The 19,036-nt window shown below is 36.9% G+C and overlaps 1 non-coding gene across 1 annotated transcript; it reads right to left on the reverse strand.

Moving 5' to 3' along the window:
* Positions 1-6,624: 6,624 nt before the first annotated feature.
* LOC130959465 (small nucleolar RNA R71) lies at positions 6,625-6,732 on the reverse strand. Its single transcript, XR_009078543.1, has one exon. It is a non-coding gene; the product is annotated as a small nucleolar RNA R71 (small nucleolar RNA).
* Between the last annotated feature and the right edge of the window lie 12,304 nt (positions 6,733-19,036).

Genomic DNA, 19,036 nt, shown 5'->3' on the forward strand with positions numbered 1-19,036 from the left:
GACTATAAGATAGGAATGAATGTATGTGCATGTTAATTGTTTAGTGCTTTGAGAATAATTGTAAATTTAGCTGGGGGTTGATTGTTGATAGTGGAGATGAAGGTTGGAATGATTGAGGGTGTTGAATGTTTAGTAATTGTGACTTGGATTAATGATATATGTTGAGCATGTGTTGATAATTATGAACCAAGTTGAGTGTGGGTTTGTTGTTTAATGTTGAGAATGGAAATTTGGATGTTAAATGATGATTTAATGATGATTGATAAATTGAGGATGATGAATGTGTATAGATGATGGATGGTTGGTGGTCTTCTTGATATAATTATGAAGTTATGCATGAGAATTGTTTAGAATTGAGGTGTAATGGATGATGGAAGGGTGTAGAGCTGTGTTGTTATGATATTGCAAGTGTTGGAACTAATTTTGAGTGTAAAAGGATTGATATTGAATGATGAATTAATGAAACTAAAGGTTTAAATGTTTTTGTGTAAAGTTGATTTTTGGTCAAATTTCGGTGAGTCATAACTTGGCTTCCAGACCCCCAAATGATTTCAAACCTAATTCCTATGAAAATTGGGTCCGTGAAGTTTATGCCGTTCGAAGAACGGATGAAAAATGTTTTAAGAAGAAAAAGTTATGCACGACGTGTAACACCCTACCACACAAAGTTTTACGCTTAAGCCGTAAAATAGATGTGGTGTGGTATTACGAGCTTTAAAACAAAATATATACATGATAGTATCTGAAAGAAAGTAATATACGAGGAGCCTTGAAAAACAGGCAAAACAAAATCGCAAAATAAAAAGCGTAACGCTTAGGAAGCGAGATTACTTGCGTGCTAAGAAACCTAAAGATCATAGGTGTAATTAAACAAAAAGAGAGAATAAAGAGTCAATGATACAGAATAACTAGCTCTTAACTCAGCCTGCGAAGCCAAGGCTGGCCGGAGAATATTTACATACATATATACGTATCTCAAAATACCCAAAAAAACAAAGAGAAAACCTTAATTCTACTTAAACCTCTAAGAGGGACAAAATAAACAAGTTTCTTGGAGAGAAAGCTAAGTACATATATACATAAACTGAATAACAAAAGAATCCAGGAACCACTCCGCTTTAGAAGTCCAGACGCCTAGCGAGATGCCTCTCGACCTACATTTGAAAACAACAACACAGTATGGGATGAGAACCGAAGGTTCCAGCATGGTAAAGGTACCAGGCACATAATATATAAGGTCCTAGGAATGCCAGAGGCAATCCTAGAATGCCAGCACTCAGATTATAAAACTTAAGTTACTAAACAGAAACCACAAGGGGTAGGTGTTCTAAGGAATTCCAAACTTAACTTAAACCTAACTCTAACACTAAACCTGTCTACCTTTCCTCCGCTCTTCCATCACCAATGATTTAGCAAAGACAAACAAACAGACAAGTTCAAGCACAAGTAGAAGGCAGGTAGTGCAAGTAACAAGTATAACAATTAGCATAATATATATTCAGTTAGGCAATCTCAAGCAATGCATAGCAGACAAAACAAACAGAATGCACATGATGTATGCCTATCCTATGGCTGATGAGGCTCATCTGTCGGTTATCAAGCCAACCCGACAAGTCTGAAACCCTTAGACTGTCCCTCGTTGCGCATCCCCACGAGTCTATGCATAGCTTTTCTTATTTCATTCATACATTCATATATAATTTACTTAATGGGGGATATCCATTCCTGTTTATACATGCCCGGTCACCCTTACGACATAGGGTCAACAGAGTATCAAGTTTCAACCTGGAACACGTGGTGGCAAGTCACGGTTCTGCACCCAGGGAACTTGTATCTCAGATAACATTAAATTCACAAGCTGCATAATATTCATAACCATTCGTATTCATTGCATAATCATTCATCATAGCCATGGCATCATATAGCCATAATACATACACATTCTCATCATATAACTCATCACTTTTAACCTTTACTTCATCCCCAAGTTACCTCTATTTCTTAGCTTCAACTTACTGCTAGAGTAACTACTATGATCCGGAGCTAAAAGAGTGAAAATAGAGGTTTGGAAGCTTGAAATTTAACTTAAAAACACAAAAATCCATTTTTTTGTTGAAACAGGGGCCACGCGTACGCGTGGATCCCAGCTTGCAAGGGTTGGTCGCGTCGCGAACGACTGGACACGTACGCAAATCCTCAGTTACGCGTACACAAACTCACTGCTCGCATACGCGTGAATCCCAACCCATAAAGGTTGGTCACGTCAGGAGCAACGGGACGCATACACAAATACCGGATCACGCCTATGCGTGGGCCATGCATACGCGTGAGCATACGTTTTTCCAAAAATTTTGCTAAGGTATGAAAAGCTGCAGAATTTCATTTTTAACCCCAAATTTCTAGCGCGCATAATTTTTTCGTCTTAAAACACTTTTTATCCGTTCTTCAAACGGCCTAAACTTCACAAATCCAATTTTCATACAAAACAAGTTTGAGATCATTTAGATATTCGGAAGTCAAGTTATACTTCGCCGAAATTCGTCCAAAAACTAAATTTCACAAAAACTTCAAACCTCATTTTCATTAAAAGCCACTCTCAATTCAATACCAAACCTGAAAATCATTAACAAACACCTCTTCCTCAACTCCACAATAATCTCCATAATATACCATACCCCAAATCAACAACATCATACATACACATCCCAAATGCACCAACAAAATCATAATTCACCAATTCAAGACTTATATATTCATGTTCTCAAGTCATTAATCATCAATTCATCAATTATGATTCAGTCAACAAGCCCCAAAACCAAAACATACTTCTTATCAAGAGCACTAAGCAATAAATATACACATACGTTCCAACCTATCCTATGGTCACCTAGCCTAAGTTTTCTGATGAGCGGATAATTTATACGCTTTTTGGCATTGTTTTTAGTATGTTTTAGGTAGTTTTAGTTGAGTTCTTAGTATATTTTTATTAGTTTTTAGCTAAACTTCACTTTTCTGGACTTTACTATGAGTTTGTGTGTTTTTCTGTGATTTCAGGTATTTTCTGGCTGAAATTGAGGGATCTGAGCAAAAATCTGATTCAGAGACTGAAAAGGACTGCAGATGCTGTTGGATTCTGACCTCCCTGCACTCGAAGTGGATTTTTTGGAGCTACAGAAGCCCAATTGGCGCGCTCTCAACGGCGTTGGAAAGTAGACATCCTGGGCTTTCCAGCAATATATGATAGTCCATACTTTGCCCAAGATTTGATGGCCCAAACCGGCGTTCAAAGTCACCCACAGAAATTCCAGCGTTAAACGCCGGAACTGGCACCTAAATGGGAGTTAAACGCCCAAACTGGCATAAAAGCTGGCGTTTAACTCCAAGGAGTCTCTACACGAAAATGCTTCATTGCTCAGCCCAAGCACACACCAAGTGGGCCCGGAAGTGGATTTCTATGGCATTTACTCATCTCTGTACACCCTAGGCTACTAGTTTTCTATATATAGGACCTTTTACTATTGTATTTTCATCTTCTGATCTTTGGAACCTTTTCTTTAGATCTTTTGATCACTTTGGGAGGCTGGCCATTCGGCCATTCCTAGACCTTGTTCTTATGTATTTTCAACGGTGGAGTTTCTACACACCATAGATTAAGGTGTGGAGCTCTGCTGTACCTCGAGTATTAATGCAATTACTATTGTTCTTCTATTCAATTCCGCTTGTTCTTTGTCCAAGATATCACTTGTTATTCAACTTGATGAAGATGATGATTGACACTCATCATCATTCTCACCTATGAACAAGGTGACTAACAACCATTCTTGTTCTACAAGCATTCGAGGCTTGGTGAATATCTCTTGGATTTCTGATTGCATGATGCATGGTGATCGCCTGACAACCGTGCTCGCCTGACAAACGAGCCAGCCATTCTGTGAGATCAGAGTCTTCGTGGTATAGGCAAGAACTGATGGCGGCATTCAAGAGAATCCGGAAGGTCTAACCTTGTCTGTGGTATTCTGAGTAGGATTCAATGATTGAATGACTGTGACGTGCTTCAAACTCCGAAAGGCGGGACGTTAGTGACAGACGCAAAAGAATCACTGGATTCTATTCCGGCCGGACCGAGAACCGACAGATGATTAGCCTATGCTGTGACAGAGCATCAGGGACGTATTTTCACTGAGAGGATGGGAGGTAGCCACTGACAATGGTGAAACCCTACACGAGCTTGCCATGGAAAGGAGTAAGAAGGATTGGATGAAGACATTAGGAAAGCAGAGAGACGGAAGGGAAGGCATCTTCATTCGCTTATCTGAAGCTCTCACCAATGATATGCATAAGTATCTCTATCTTTATCTTATTACTTTATTCATCATCTATACCCATTTGAGTCTGCCTGACTGAGAATTACAAGATGACCATAGCTTGCTTCATACCACCAATCTCCGTGGGATCGACCCTTACTCGCGTAAGGTATTACTTGGACGACCCAGTGCACTTGCTGGTTAGTTGTGCGAAGTTGTAGTGATCACAATTTCGTGCACCAAGTTTTTTGGCCCGTTGCCGGGGGATTGTTTGGTATGGACAACTGACGGTTCATCTTGTTGCTTAGATTAGGTATTAATTTTCTTCAGAGTTCTTAAGAATGAATTCTAGTGTTTCAAGGTGATGTTCTTATCATCACCAAAGCTGATTGATCATCATCAATTTAGCTCTTGAATGCAATGTCCTGCTGAAGCTTAGCTAGCTATGTCTAATTCCTTTAGACTAAAGCTTTAGACTAACATTGCATGATTCCTGGAATTCTCATTAAGAATTTTGATACCTTTATTTTCTTTTCCACTTAATTTTCGAAAAAAGCACAAAAAAAAAAATTTACAAAATCAAAAAACCAAAAATTTTTCTTTTAAGAAACAAGAACATCAAGTATTTCTATTTTTTTTTCTTTTTTCTTGCTTGAGTCTAGTGTCTCATCTTAGTTTGGTGTCAATTGCATACATTCATTCATGTGTCTAAGGATCTTCAAGTAATTCTTGATGATTTCTTGCTGATCTTTGAATTCTTTTGACTTGAGTGTTTATGTGTCTCATATAGTGTCGTAGCACAAACTGCTAAGTTTGGTGTCTTGCAGCATTGTTATTTGATTCTTGTTGCATTTTGATTATTAAAAATCCAAAAATATTTTTAATTTGTGTCTTCAAGTCATAATACAGAGAATTGAAGATTCAGAACATACTGCAGAGGAATTATACAGAAAAAGCTGGGCATTCAAATGCCCAGTGAAGAAGACAGACTGGCGTTTAAACGCCAGCCAGGGTACCTGGTTGGCGTTTAACGCCCAAAAAGGGTGCATTTGGGCGTTAAACGCCAGAATGGATACCCATTCTGGGCGTTTAACGCCAGGATGGTGCTAGGGGGAAGATTTTGTTTTCAAATCAATTTTTTTCCAAGTTTTCAAAGTTTTTCAAAATCAAATCTTTTTCAAATCATATCTTTTCAATCAAATGTTTTCAAAATTAATTTCTTTCCTTTTTCAAAGATACTTACTAACAATTAATGATTTGATTGAACATTTTTTGCCTTTTCTGTTGAGGAAGGTTTCATGTTTGACTCATATCTTTTCTTGTTAGGCAAGTCATTTATTTTAAAACCATATCTTTTAAAATTGTTTTCAAATCATATCTTTTCAATCTCATCTTTTTTTTTTTTTAAAACCAATCATATCTTCTTAACCACATCTTTTTCAAAATAGTTTTCAATCAAATCTTTTTGATTTCTAATTTAAAAATCTTTTTCAAAAATCACTTGATTTCTTTTTCCACTTTTATTTTCGAAAATCAATTAGTGTTTTTTTTCAAAAATGTTTTCAAATATTTAATTTTCGAAAAAAATTACTTCCCTCCTTCTCACATCCTTCTATTTATGAGTACCACTCCTTCTCAATGCACAATTCGAACCTTATCTAATTAAAGTTCGAATTCTTCTTCTCCTTCTTTCTATTTCTTTTCCTCTGACACCTCAAGGAATCTCTATACTGTGACATAGAGGATTCCACATTTTTCTTGTTCTCTTCTCTTTCATATGAGCAGGAGCAGAGACAAAGGCATTCTTGTTGAAGCTGACCCCTGAACCCGAAAGGACCTTGAAGAGAAGCTAAGAGAAGCCAAAGCACAACTCTCTTTAGAGGACTTGACCGAATTCTTCAAAGAAGAAGAAAACATGGCAGCCGAAAACAACAATAATGCAAACAATGCAAGGAAGGTGCTGGGTGACTTTACTGCACCTACTCCCGACTTCTATGGGAGAAGCATCTCTATCCCTGCCATTGGAGCAAACAACTTTGAGCTTAAGCCTCAATTAGTTTCTCTAATGCAACAGAATTGCAAGTTCCATGGACTTCCAATAGAAGATCCTCATCAGTTCTTAGCTGAATTCTTGCAAATCTGTGACACAGTCAAGACTAATGGGGTTGACCCTGAGGTCTATAGACTGATGCTATTCCCTTTTGCTGTAAGAGACAGAGCTAGAATATGGTTGGACTCTCAACCTAAAGAAAGCCTGGACTCTTGGGAAAAGCTAGTCAATGCCTTCTTGGCAAAGTTCTTTCCACCACAAAGATGGAGTAAGCTTAGAGTGGAAGTCCAAACCTTCAGACAGAAGGATGGAGAATCCCTCTATGAAGCTTGGGAAAGATACAAACAATTAATCAGAAAATGTCCTTCTGACATGCTTTCTGAATGGAGCATCATAGGTATTTTCTATGATGGTCTCTCTGAACTATCTAAGATGTCCTTGGATAGCTCTGCTGGAGAATCTCTTCATCTGAAGAAGACGCCTACAGAAGCTCAAGAGCTCATTGAAATGGTTGCAAATAACCAATTCATGTACACTTCTGAGAGAAATCCTGTGAACAATGGGACTAATCAGAAGAAAGGAGTTCTTGAGATTGATACTCTGAATGCCATACTGGCTCAGAACAAAATATTGACTCAGCAAGTCAATTTGATTTTTCAAAGTCTGTCTGGAATGCAAAATGCACCAAGCAGTACTAAGGATGCTTCATCTAAGGAAGAAGCTTATGATCCTGAGAACCCTTCAATGGAAGAGGTGAATTACATAGGAGAACCCTATGGAAACACCTATAATTCTTCATGGAGAAATCATCCAAATTTCTCATGGAAGAATCAAGAGAGACCTCAACAAGGTTTCAATAACAATAATGGTGGAAGAAACAGGTTTAGCAATGGCAAGCCTTTTCCATCATCTTCTCAGCAACAGACAGAGAATTCTAAGCAGAACCCCTCTGACTTAGCAACCATGGTCTCTGATCTAATCAAAACCACTCAAAGTTTCATGACTGAAACAAGGTCCTCTATTAGGAATTTGGAGGCACAAGTGGGACAGCTGAGCAAGAAAGTTACTGAACTCCCTCCAAGTACTCTTCCAAGCAACACAGAAGAAAATCCAAAAGGAGAGTGCAAAGCCATAACCATGGCCGAATTTGGAGAGGAGGAAGGGGAAGTGAACGCCACTGAGGAAGACCTCAGTGGGCGTGCACCAAGCTCCAATGAGTTCCCTAATGAGGAACCATGGGAATCTGAGGCTCAAGATGAGACCATAGAGATTCCATTGGACTTACTTCTGCCTTTCATGAGCTCTGATGAGTATTCTTCCTCTGAAGAGGATGAGTATGTCACTGAAGTTGCTAAATACCTTGGAGCAATCATGAAGCTAAATGACAAGTTATTTGGAAATGAGACTTGGGAGGATGAACCCCCTTTGCTCACCAAAGAACTGGATGACTTGTCTAGGCAGAAATTGCCTCAAAAGAGACAAGATCCTGGGAAGTTTTCCATACCTTGTACCATAGGCACCATGACCTTCAAGAAGGCTCTGTGTGACTTAGGGTCAAGTGTAAACCTCATGCCTCTCTCTGTAATAGAGAAGCTAGGGATCTTTGAGGTGCAAGCTGCAAGAATCTCATTAGAGATGGCAGACAATTCAAGAAAACAAGCTAATGGACTTGTAGAGAATGTTTTGGTGAAGATTGAAGACCATTACATCCCTACTGATTTCATAGTCCTAGAGACTGGGAAGTGCATGGATGAAACCATCATCCTTGGCAGACCCTTCCTAGCCACAGCTAAGGCTGTGATTGATGTTGATGGAGGTGAACTGATCATTCAAGTGAATGAAGAATCCTTTGTGTTTAAGGCTCAAGGATATCCCTCTGTCACCATGGAGAAGAAGCATGAAGAGCTTCTCTCAAATCAGAGTCAAACAGAGCCCCCACAGTCAAACTCTAAGTTTGGTGTTGGGAGGCCACAACCAAACTCTAAGTTTGGTGTTGAACCCCCACATTCAAACTCTAAGTTTGGTGTTGGGAGGTTCCAACATTGCTCTGAGTATCTGTAAGGCTCCATGAGAGCCCTCTGTCAAGCTACTGACATTAAAGAAGCGCTTGTTGGGAGGCAACCCAATGATTATATTTTATATATTTTCTTTTGTTATTTTATGTTTTTTTTGTAGGTTGATGATCATAAGAAGTCACAAAATCAATTGAAAAAGCAAAAACAGAATGAAAAACAGGAAGAAAAACAGCACACCCTGGAGGAAGAACCCACTGGCATTTAAACGCCAGTGAGGCTAGCAGTTGGGCGTTTAACGCCCAGTCTGGCACCATTCTGGGCGTTTAACGCCAGAAAGGGGCACCAGACTGGCGTTAAACGCCAGAAAAGGGCAAGAACCTGGCGTTAAACGCCAGGAATGGGCACCAGCCCGGCGGTTAACGCCAGAATTGGCTCAAAACGTGTTTTTGCATGCCATTTGGTGCAGGGATGACTTTTCCTTGACACCTCAGGATCTGTGGACCCCACAGGATCCCCACCTACCCCACCACCCTCTCTCTTCTTCTTCACCCATTCACCAAACACCTCAATACCTCTTCCCCATAAACCCTTCTTCACTCCTTCATTTTCACACACCCTAAACACTACTTCTTCCCCTTTTGGCCGAACCACAAAGCCATCTCCCTCTCCTCCATTTCTTCTTCTTCTACTCTCTTCTTTCTTCTTTTGCTCGAGGACGAGCAAACCTTTTAAGTTTGGTGTGGTAAAAGCATTGCTTTTTGTTTTTCCATAACCATTTATGGCATCCAAAGCCGGTTCAACTGAGAAGGCATGACCTCAAGACCATCACTAAGAAAAGGATGGAGCAAACAAGAGACCCCTCTCATCAAGAGATCCCTGAGATACCTCAAGGGATGCACTTACCTCCACAAGACTATTGGGAGCAACTAAACACCTCCCAAGGAGAATTGAGTTCCAACATGGGACAACTAAGGGTGGAGCATCAAGAACACTCCATCATCATTAGAGAAGATCAAAGAATCATGAGAGAGGAGCAACAAAGACAAGGAAGAGACATTAAGGAGCTCAAGAACTCCATAAGACCTTCAAGAGGAAGAACAAGCCGCCATCACTAAGGTGGACCCGTTCTTTAATCTCCTTGTTCTTTATTTTTCTGTTTTTCGAAAATTATGCTTTATGTTTATCCATGTTTGTGTCTTATGATCATTAGTGTCTTAGTGTCTATGCCTTAAAGCTATGAATATGAATCCATCACCTTTCTTAAATGAAAACTGTTTTTATCACAAAAGAACAAGAAGTACAGGATTTCAAATTCATCTTTAAAACTAGCTTAATTAGTTTGATGTGGTGACAATACTTTTTGTTTTCTGAATGTATGCTTGAACAGTGCATATGTCTTTTGAATTTGTTGTTCATGAATGTTAAAATTGTTGGCTCTTGAAAGAATGATGAAAAAGGAGACATGTTACTGAGGATCTGAAAAATCATAAAAATGATTCTTGAAGCAAGAAAAAGCAGTGAATACAAAAATAAATAAAAAAAGAGAAAGAGAAAAATGAAAAAAGAAAAAAAAAGGGGAGAAAGAAAAAGAAAAGAAAAAGAAAGAAATAAAGTAATGATCCAAGGCAAAAAGAGTGTGCTTAAGAACCCTGGACACCTCTAATTGGGGACTCTAGCAAAGCTGAGTCACAATCTGAAAAGGTTCACCCAATTATGTGTCTGTGGCATGTATGTATCCGGTGGTAATACTGGAAGACAGAGTGCTTTGGGCCACGGCCAAGACTCAATAAGTAGCTGTGTTCAAGAATCATCATACGTAACTAGGAGAATCAATAACACTATCTGGATTCTGAGTTCCTAAAGAAGCCAATCATTCTGAACCTCAGAGGATAAAGTGAGATGCCAAAACTGTTTGGAGGCAAAAAGCTACTAGTCCCGCTCATCTAATTTGGAGCTAAGTTTCATTGATAATTTGGAGTCTATAGTATATTCTCTTCTTTTTATCTTGTTTGATTTTCAGTTGCTTGGGGACAAGCAACAATTTAAGTTTGGTGTTGTGATGAGCGGATAATTTATACGCTTTTTGGCATTGTTTTTAGTATGTTTTAGGTAGTTTTAGTTGAGTTCTTAGTATATTTTTATTAGTTTTTAGCTAAAATTCACTTTTCTGGACTTTACTATGAGTTTGTGTGTTTTTCTGTGATTTCAGGTATTTTCTGGCTGAAATTGAGGGATCTGAGCAAAAATCTGATTCAGAGACTGAAAAGGACTGCAGATGCTGTTGGATTCTGACCTCCCTGCACTCGAAGTGGATTTTCTGGAGCTACAGAAGCCCAATTGGCGCGCTCTCAACGGCGTTGGAAAGTAGACATCCTGGGCTTTCCAGCAATATATGATAGTCCATACTTTGCTCAAGATTTGATGGCCCAAACCGGCGTTCAAAGTCACCCACAGAAATTCCAGCGTTAAACGCCGGAACTGGCACCTAAATGGGAGTTAAACGCCCAAACTGGCATAAAAGCTGGCGTTTAACTCCAAGGAGAGTCTCTACACGAAAATGCTTCATTGCTCAGCCCAAGCACACACCAAGTGGGCCCGGAAGTGGATTTCTATGGCATTTACTCATCTCTGTACACCCTAGGCTACTAGTTTTCTATATATAGGACCTTTTACTATTGTATTTTCATCTTCTGATCTTTGGAACCTTTTCTTTAGATCTTTTGATCACTTTGGGAGGCTGGCCATTCGGCCATGCCTAGACCTTGTTCTTATGTATTTTCAACGGTGGAGTTTCTACACACCATAGATTAAGGTGTGGAGCTCTGCTGTACCTCGAGTATTAATGCAATTACTATTGTTCTTCTATTCAATTCCGCTTGCTCTTTGTCCAAGATATCACTTGTTATTCAACTTGATGAAGATGATGATTGACACTCATCATCATTCTCACCTATGAACAAGGTGACTGACAACCATTCTTGTTCTACAAGCATTCGAGGCTTGGTGAATATCTCTTGGATTTCTGATTGCATGATGCATGGTTGATCGCCTGACAACCGAGTGCTCGCCTGACAAACGAGCCAGCCATTCCGTGAGATCAGAGTCTTCGTGGTATAGGCAAGAACTGATGGCGGCATTCAAGAGAATCCGGAAGGTCTAACCTTGTCTGTGGTATTCTGAGTAGGATTCAATGATTGAATGACTGTGACGTGCTTCAAACTCCGAAAGGCGGGGCGTTAGTGACAGACGCAAAAGAATCACTGGATTCTATTCCGGCCGGACCGAGAACCGACAGATGATTAGCCTATGCTGTGACAGAGCATCAGGGACGTATTTTAACTGAGAGGATGGGAGGTAGCCACTGACAATGGTGAAACCCTACACGAGCTTGCCATGGAAAGGAGTAAGAAGGATTGGATGAAGACATTAGGAAAGCAGAGAGACGGAAGGGAAGGCATCTTCATTCGCTTATCTGAAGCTCTCACCAATGATATGCATAAGTATCTCTATCTTTATCTTATTACTTTATTCATCATCTATACCCATTTGAGTCTGCCTGACTGAGAATTACAAGATGACCATAGCTTGCTTCATACCACCAATCTCCGTGGGATCGACCCTTACTCGCGTAAGGTATTACTTGGACGACCCAGTGCACTTGCTGGTTAGTTGTGTGAAGTTGTAGTGATCACAATTTCGTGCACCATTTTCACAGAACATTACATATTAAATACTCAAAACCTAAACCATACCTTGGCCGATTTCCACGTATTAACCAAGGCAACCCACTTAGGCAAAAAGGGCAAGGCTTAAATCACCAAAATTAAACTCTAACACCTACCAAGCTCTCAAATCAAGCTTCCAATGATTCCAAGGACTCTGTATCATGCATTCATACACCTAACACATATATATACATACATATACCCAACAACTCAATATCCAACATAATCAAAACAAGAAATAGCTAGGGTTCAGAATCCTTACCATGCCCATGGACTAAACAAACTAAATCTGTCAAGCTCCACAAGCTAAATTGAACCTAGAGTACCAAATTAAACAAAATTTCAACATGGGTTCTTACCAATTTTCGAAATTCAAAGGGTAGAGAAACTAGGGTGAGATTAAAGCTTACCTATGAAATTGATCTAATAGAATTGTAGAGCTCGACGCAGTGGACACGTGGCCGCAAACGGTGCTATGATTGGAGCTCGGGACAAGAAGTTATGGTGGTTTGAAACCAAGGCAAGGGTTTGTTCCTCACCTTCTTCTTCCTTCAGCCTTGGAACATGAATAAGGAAATGAAGGGAGATGTGATGAGCTGAAGCTTATTAATGGGTTAGTATGGTTTGGGCCTTGGACCCATTTTGGTCCCGGTTCGACCAATTTGGCCCGTTCGGCTTAATCTTGGGTCAAATTTTTTGAAATTTGTGTCAAAATTCTTGTTTTAATGAGCTCTATCCTAATTTAATATAAGATTTACATTTCTATTTTTCCTTATTAAACTTTAATTTGTTGACTAATCATTTACTAATTTAGTAGGGTTTACACAACGAAAGTTTGGGGTTTAAAATGATAAATCTGCAGATTTCAGACTTACGTAAAAATTTTGACAAAACGTACTCCCACGCGTACACGTGACGTCGGATTCTTGCGTACACATACCATCCATTCGCATTTGCATGCATAGGCATGACCCCTGTTTCAGCAAAAATAGATTTTGTGTTTTAAAGCTCAAATTCGAACCTCTAAATTTCTATTTTCATTCTTTTAGCCCCTAAAGATTAGTTTTAAGTGTAGTGCTGAGATTAGACTATGGAAAGCAAGGTTACTTAAAAGTAAAGGAAGGTCTAGAGTAATTGAACTGAGATGTTAATGATGAAATTGGGGATGACTGTATGTGGCTGGAATGGTCGAGGTGTGTGTGTGGCTGGAATGGTCGAGATGTGTGTGTGGCCGGAATGGTCGAGAGGACAAGATTTGGGTGCGATCCCACTTGCTCGTTAACTTGAAAATATATTCAGATGGCAAGTTGAGGATAGAAGTTCACTCTCTTGTCGTGATGAAGGTGTGGGAAAAGTGGAAAGGCACTTTCCTTCGTATTGTTTCCCCCACATTCTTCTCTAGTTGTAAGGTAGAAAGACACGCTCCTTCGATGTGAAAAGGCACTCTTCTTCGTATATCCTTCAGGAGAAGGGGGAAAGGCATGCTCTTTCGATGTGGAAAGACACTCTCCTTCATTTATGATCCTCCTGGAGATGTGCAACCTAGAGACAAATGTCTCGGTTAGCTACCAGATGTGTCAAGTTCTGGCAATTTAACCGACACGTGAGCTCACGGCCAGTAGGATAGGCATGCATCATGTTGCATTTGTTTGCTTTGTTTGGGTGTGCATAATTGCTTTGTGTTTGCCTATCTGATAAATTCTATTTAATTGATAACTGTGATACTTGTTGTAACTGTTCTTTAAATGTGTTTGCCTTGTATTTGCTTGTGTTTGTGATTGTCTTTTTGTTTTGAGTACCTTGGTGGTGGACGGGTGATAATGTTGATTTGATTTGAAATGGGTCAGAGGCCGGGTTGAGTTTATTTAGGTCGGAGGCTGAGCTGGTTTGATTTGGGCCATAGGCTGTGACTGGTTAGGTCAATGGTAAGGATTAGAGTTGAATGAGACAGTGAGTTGATTGTAATTTGAGAGATTAAGTTAGGATTGAGTTAGAACCTAAAGAGCCTTATATATCAACCACCTGCTTATGGTTTTTGTTTTAGTTCCTTAAGAATTATAATCTAAGTGTCGGCGTTCTAGGATTGCATCTGGCTTTCTCAGGACCTTATTTATTATATATGTGGGCACCTTAACCATACTGAGAACCCTCGGTTCTCATCCCATACAATATTATTATTTTTTAGATGCAGGTTGAGAAGCACCACTCTGTATTCTGGAAGACGCTGATGAAGCGAAGAACTCTTGGGATTCAGGGTCGTATTTTTTATTATATTTATGTATGTATATAGATTCTCCACCTTGTATTTTATGTTCGTCCCTCTTAGGGGTTGACTCGGAGAAACGCGTTGTCGTTTTCTGTTTTGGGTCATTTTAGGATTCTCTTATATATATATATACACTTTTATGCTCTGGTCGGTTTATCTTCACGAACCGAGTTGAAAGCTTTGTTAGTTGTATCCATTTCATCCATTTCATGGAAGTTTCCCTTTCACGTGAGTATTACAACTTTTATTTTAAACTTTCCTTCAAAGGCTCCTAGATATAAAACTTTTTCAACTATATATATATATATATATATATATATATATATATATATATATATATATATTTAGAGGTCGTAATACCAACCACCTCAGTTTTATGACTTAAGCATAAGACTCTGTGTGGTAGGGTGTTACATTTATTGTCGTGGATTAAAAAAATGAATTGAAATGACAATTTAATATTTCTATACTCTTAAAATATTATTTATTTATTTTCTAGCATTCTTTATTATTCAATTATCACATTAATATAATTTAATTCTATAAAATTATTTATCATCATTTGATTGAATAAAAATTCTATTTTATCTAAAAATTTTAGAATTTCTCAACCTCAAGATCATCCATGTTAAATCATTAAGAAATATAACTGAGAGCGCGAAAGCGTTCCTTTATTCGAAAGCATGATTGAGATTAGACAACTTGACTCTTGTGGCTCTTTAATTTTCGTCAACCAAAACCTTATGTATCCTTGATAGGGTTAAATCACAACTCCAGTGTGGGAAAAGAGCTATGGAGGCGAGTTTGATGTGCTGGAGACCAAAATCCTGAAGTCATTATTTATATATGAGTGTGATACTCATTAAACCCTAAAACTCATAAAATAGTATCTATAGTTTTAATGTCATTTATCTAAATTAAAAGTAATAATGAATTATTTAATTCAATATTTATGACAATAAATGAGATCACCGTTATATAAGTCATTTAATGTGAAATTACTTAATTTGTGATTATAATTAATATATGTATTGTCCATAAATATATTAAGAAATAACATTTTTCTAACAATCTTTCACTTGGACTATACATATATATTTTCCTGAGATAATCATATCTTATAAATTTTATGCGCACATCTGAATATTATTTCCTTGATTACTTTAATAATCTAATCTTTCTCATATATTAGTTATAAAATTACCACAGCTTTTATCACATTAGTGTCGCAACAAAACCACGATAATCACCATACTAAAATACTCAATCATATAGATCAAATTTTGATGAAAATGTTCAGAAATTACATGCGAAAATGATCTCATGCATGCCTATTTCTAACTTGTCTAACTTGAATAAAAATTCTATTTTATTCGGTGACAGCCTCAGATAAAACTGCAACGATAATGTCCGGACTCATAGCGACAACGACAAAGTAATGAGTCTGTGAAAGAGGAAGGGAAGAACTTAATAGACTCATAATGTGAGAGAGAGAGAGAGAGAGAGAGAGAGAGAGAGAGAGAGAGAGAGAGAGAGAGGGGGGAATTTACCAAGAGAAAATGGACTCGGCAGAAGAAAGGTGGCGACGGACTCAACAACGACGGTAATGGGATAAGTAGCGATGTCGACATGAGCTGTGAAAGAATATGGGAGTTGTGAAGGAGTAGGCGGCGATGGGTTCAGCAACGACGATGACGGGAGTTATGAGGTTTTTTGTGAAGAAGCCGAGAAGAAGAAGACTCTGGGTGAGGATGACTGGGTTTCTCTTGCATGGCTATAGAGTATGGACTGAAGCCGTGAATCACTGAATCTATAATGTGAGGCAAATCCTAATTTTTAAAAAGTGTTTATATGTATATATTCGGGGCAGGTACACCCTAAATCCGACCATGCCCAGTCTTGAGCAAAATCTGCCCTGACTCAGGTCAAGTTATTATCCTCTCCAACCGGGTATGGATGGGTTGGGTACCTGCGTATTCGGGTACTCCTGGCAAGTATAACTACGTATCGATACTCTATTTATTAAGGGTTTATTACGAGTCAATGGATTGCTACACACACAAGGTAAGATTCTAACTCTTAATAATTGTTTAAGCGGACAAGTAAGATAATCACTCAACAAACTCAAATTGATTAAGACAAACACTAATTTTTTTTAATATTAAAAATCTTGAGCATTTGATTTTAATTATAACTTTGTAAAATATTTATAATAATAATAATTACTATATATATTTTATTTAATTTTTTAATAAAATTTTTTATATAATTTTATGCAGGGACAGATCTAGAAATTTTATCATGGGGCAATAACATATATAACATTAAAAAATTATGCAAAAAAATGATATAATGTAAGATGCATTACAAAAATATATCGATAGAGAATATATTTTAAAGTACAAAAAATATGTATGTACTTTTTACAAAGAAGTGGTCGATTCTTTGTATCATAAAATTTATCGATAATAAAATTTGTGTCAAATTTTTCAACAATTTTCTTTTCAATATAATTAAAAAAATTAACAAGAAATTCATCTTTCATTTTGTTTCTGAGTTATTCTTCACAATATTCATAACTGAAAATAATCTCTCAGTTGTAGCAGTTAAAATAGAAAGAATTAATACTAAATGAATCAAGAAGGATGATCACAAGAAAAAAAAAAGAATCCACTTTATGGAATTTGAAAAATTTTATTTAAATAAAAAGTATTAGTAATAATACCTTTTTCAAATTTTTTAAATATTACTACTTATTTTTTAGATATTAAAAATCATTAATATTTAGATTGGATTAGACTTTTATTTATATTAGACTAAATACTAAATAATTTTTTTAAAAAATTAAATCATACTTAATAACTTATTACTATTAACTTTTTTAAAAAAAAGCTAGGGTTCGAAGCCTCCACTTATCCGGATACGTCCCTTCCTAATTTTATGTATTATCCGGTATAAAGTATGGGAACATACACTAGTTAAATTAACAAAATTTAGGTTAGATTAAAATTAAAGTTAATCATGATAGGTCAATTAATTTTATTTCAATTAATAATAAAAAATATAATACAAGAAATAATTTAACCTCTAATTTAAAGAGAATTAAATAGTATTCACCAAAAATATATCCATTCTTATACAGCAACTCAATAAAATGTTGCTACTTTAAGAAACCAAAAACTAAAGTCTTAAAGATCTCCTCCTAAGATTCACTTGGGCGAATTGAATACCTCCTTCATTGGAGTAAAGATAATTCTCGTTAGCAAAGCTCTGTTTTCGCAATTTTAGGTTCAATTTATACTTTAGGATTTAGACATCCTGATTATTACATAGGATTAGAATTAGATTTTTATATTCATAATCTAAGTAATCAAATTTATGCCCATCAAGTATTTCATAAATTGAAGTTGATGATTTCTAGATACATATATTAAAATCTGGTGTTACTTTTAACTAATCTGGTAGCGAATTAGTTGCAACGCTAAATAATTTATTTATGAGAAATAAACACTATTGAAAGAAAGAAAGAAAGAAAGAAAGAAAGAAAGAGTCTAAATAAAAAAACATATGCATTCGTTTTCCATCAACACCAAAGACATCACATCTTGAATGACCCTCCAAATGCAAATTGTCTCGTGCGTGTCTCCATCTCTTCAAATTGGCTTAGTGTTCACACCTTTTCTTTTAAAACCCCTCAAATCCCACGTTTTATTTTCATTCATCTATCTCATTTCCCATGCCACCATACACTTACATGTTTAATGGTCCTACTTCCCTTCTTTTATTTTCTAACATATCCTCCACACACACCCCCCTCACCCTAACCCTTACCTCCCCTTTCTCTCTTTTTGACACAGCACACACTCGCCCATGTTGTTTGAATTATTAGAATCTTATTGACATTTGGATGGTTGGATCAAATCGTTCAACGCTTATTTATCTAGAACATTATATTGTAGTTTTTATTTTTAGATATATTAATTTAAAATGTATCAAACTAAAGAAGAGTATAACAAAAGATTTTTCTTTCACTTCAATGATATGTCTAACATCAAAGTCCATCAGACATTTGATTAATTCAACTAAATTTAATCGATGTTTAAAAAAAAGGAAAAGAGTAAACCGAAATTTTTTTACTCATAATTTAAATTCAAGGTCTAGGTAAAAAGATTAAGTCATGTACCATTTTAATCGATCCTATCAATTCGAGTATAACAAAAATAATACTGGCTCATCAAGTTGTTGCATTATAAGAAAAAAATCCAAAATTGGACGAGGAAAAGCTATAAAATACACCAAACTTCTTGTTTCATAAAAAAATTAAAAACCGAAAATATGGAATTCGTTTGCTTAAATTTTTTGGGTTAGAGAATGAAATTTGGTTTATTTTATAGTTACTTCTTGTTAATTTGAATTTTCTTCTCTTTAATTTTGAGTTTTCTTCTGGTAATTTATTCGAATTTTCAATATTTATTTAAGCTAATAAGTGAATTGATTCAACAAATTTATATTAATTATTTATTGACTTAATTTAATCTATACGATACTAAAACATTCACGTGCGAAATTCCATGGCCAAATAAAAGAGTAGACTTTTTCCTATACAAATTACTCGAGCTCAATTAATTATTAGAGTATATATAGTACAAAATAGATAGCCCCAAAAAATACAAAAA

The sequence above is a fragment of the Arachis stenosperma genome, chromosome 10 (assembly GCF_014773155.1).
Source record: "Arachis stenosperma cultivar V10309 chromosome 10, arast.V10309.gnm1.PFL2, whole genome shotgun sequence".
In the NCBI taxonomy this organism is placed as follows: Eukaryota; Viridiplantae; Streptophyta; class Magnoliopsida; order Fabales; family Fabaceae; genus Arachis; species Arachis stenosperma.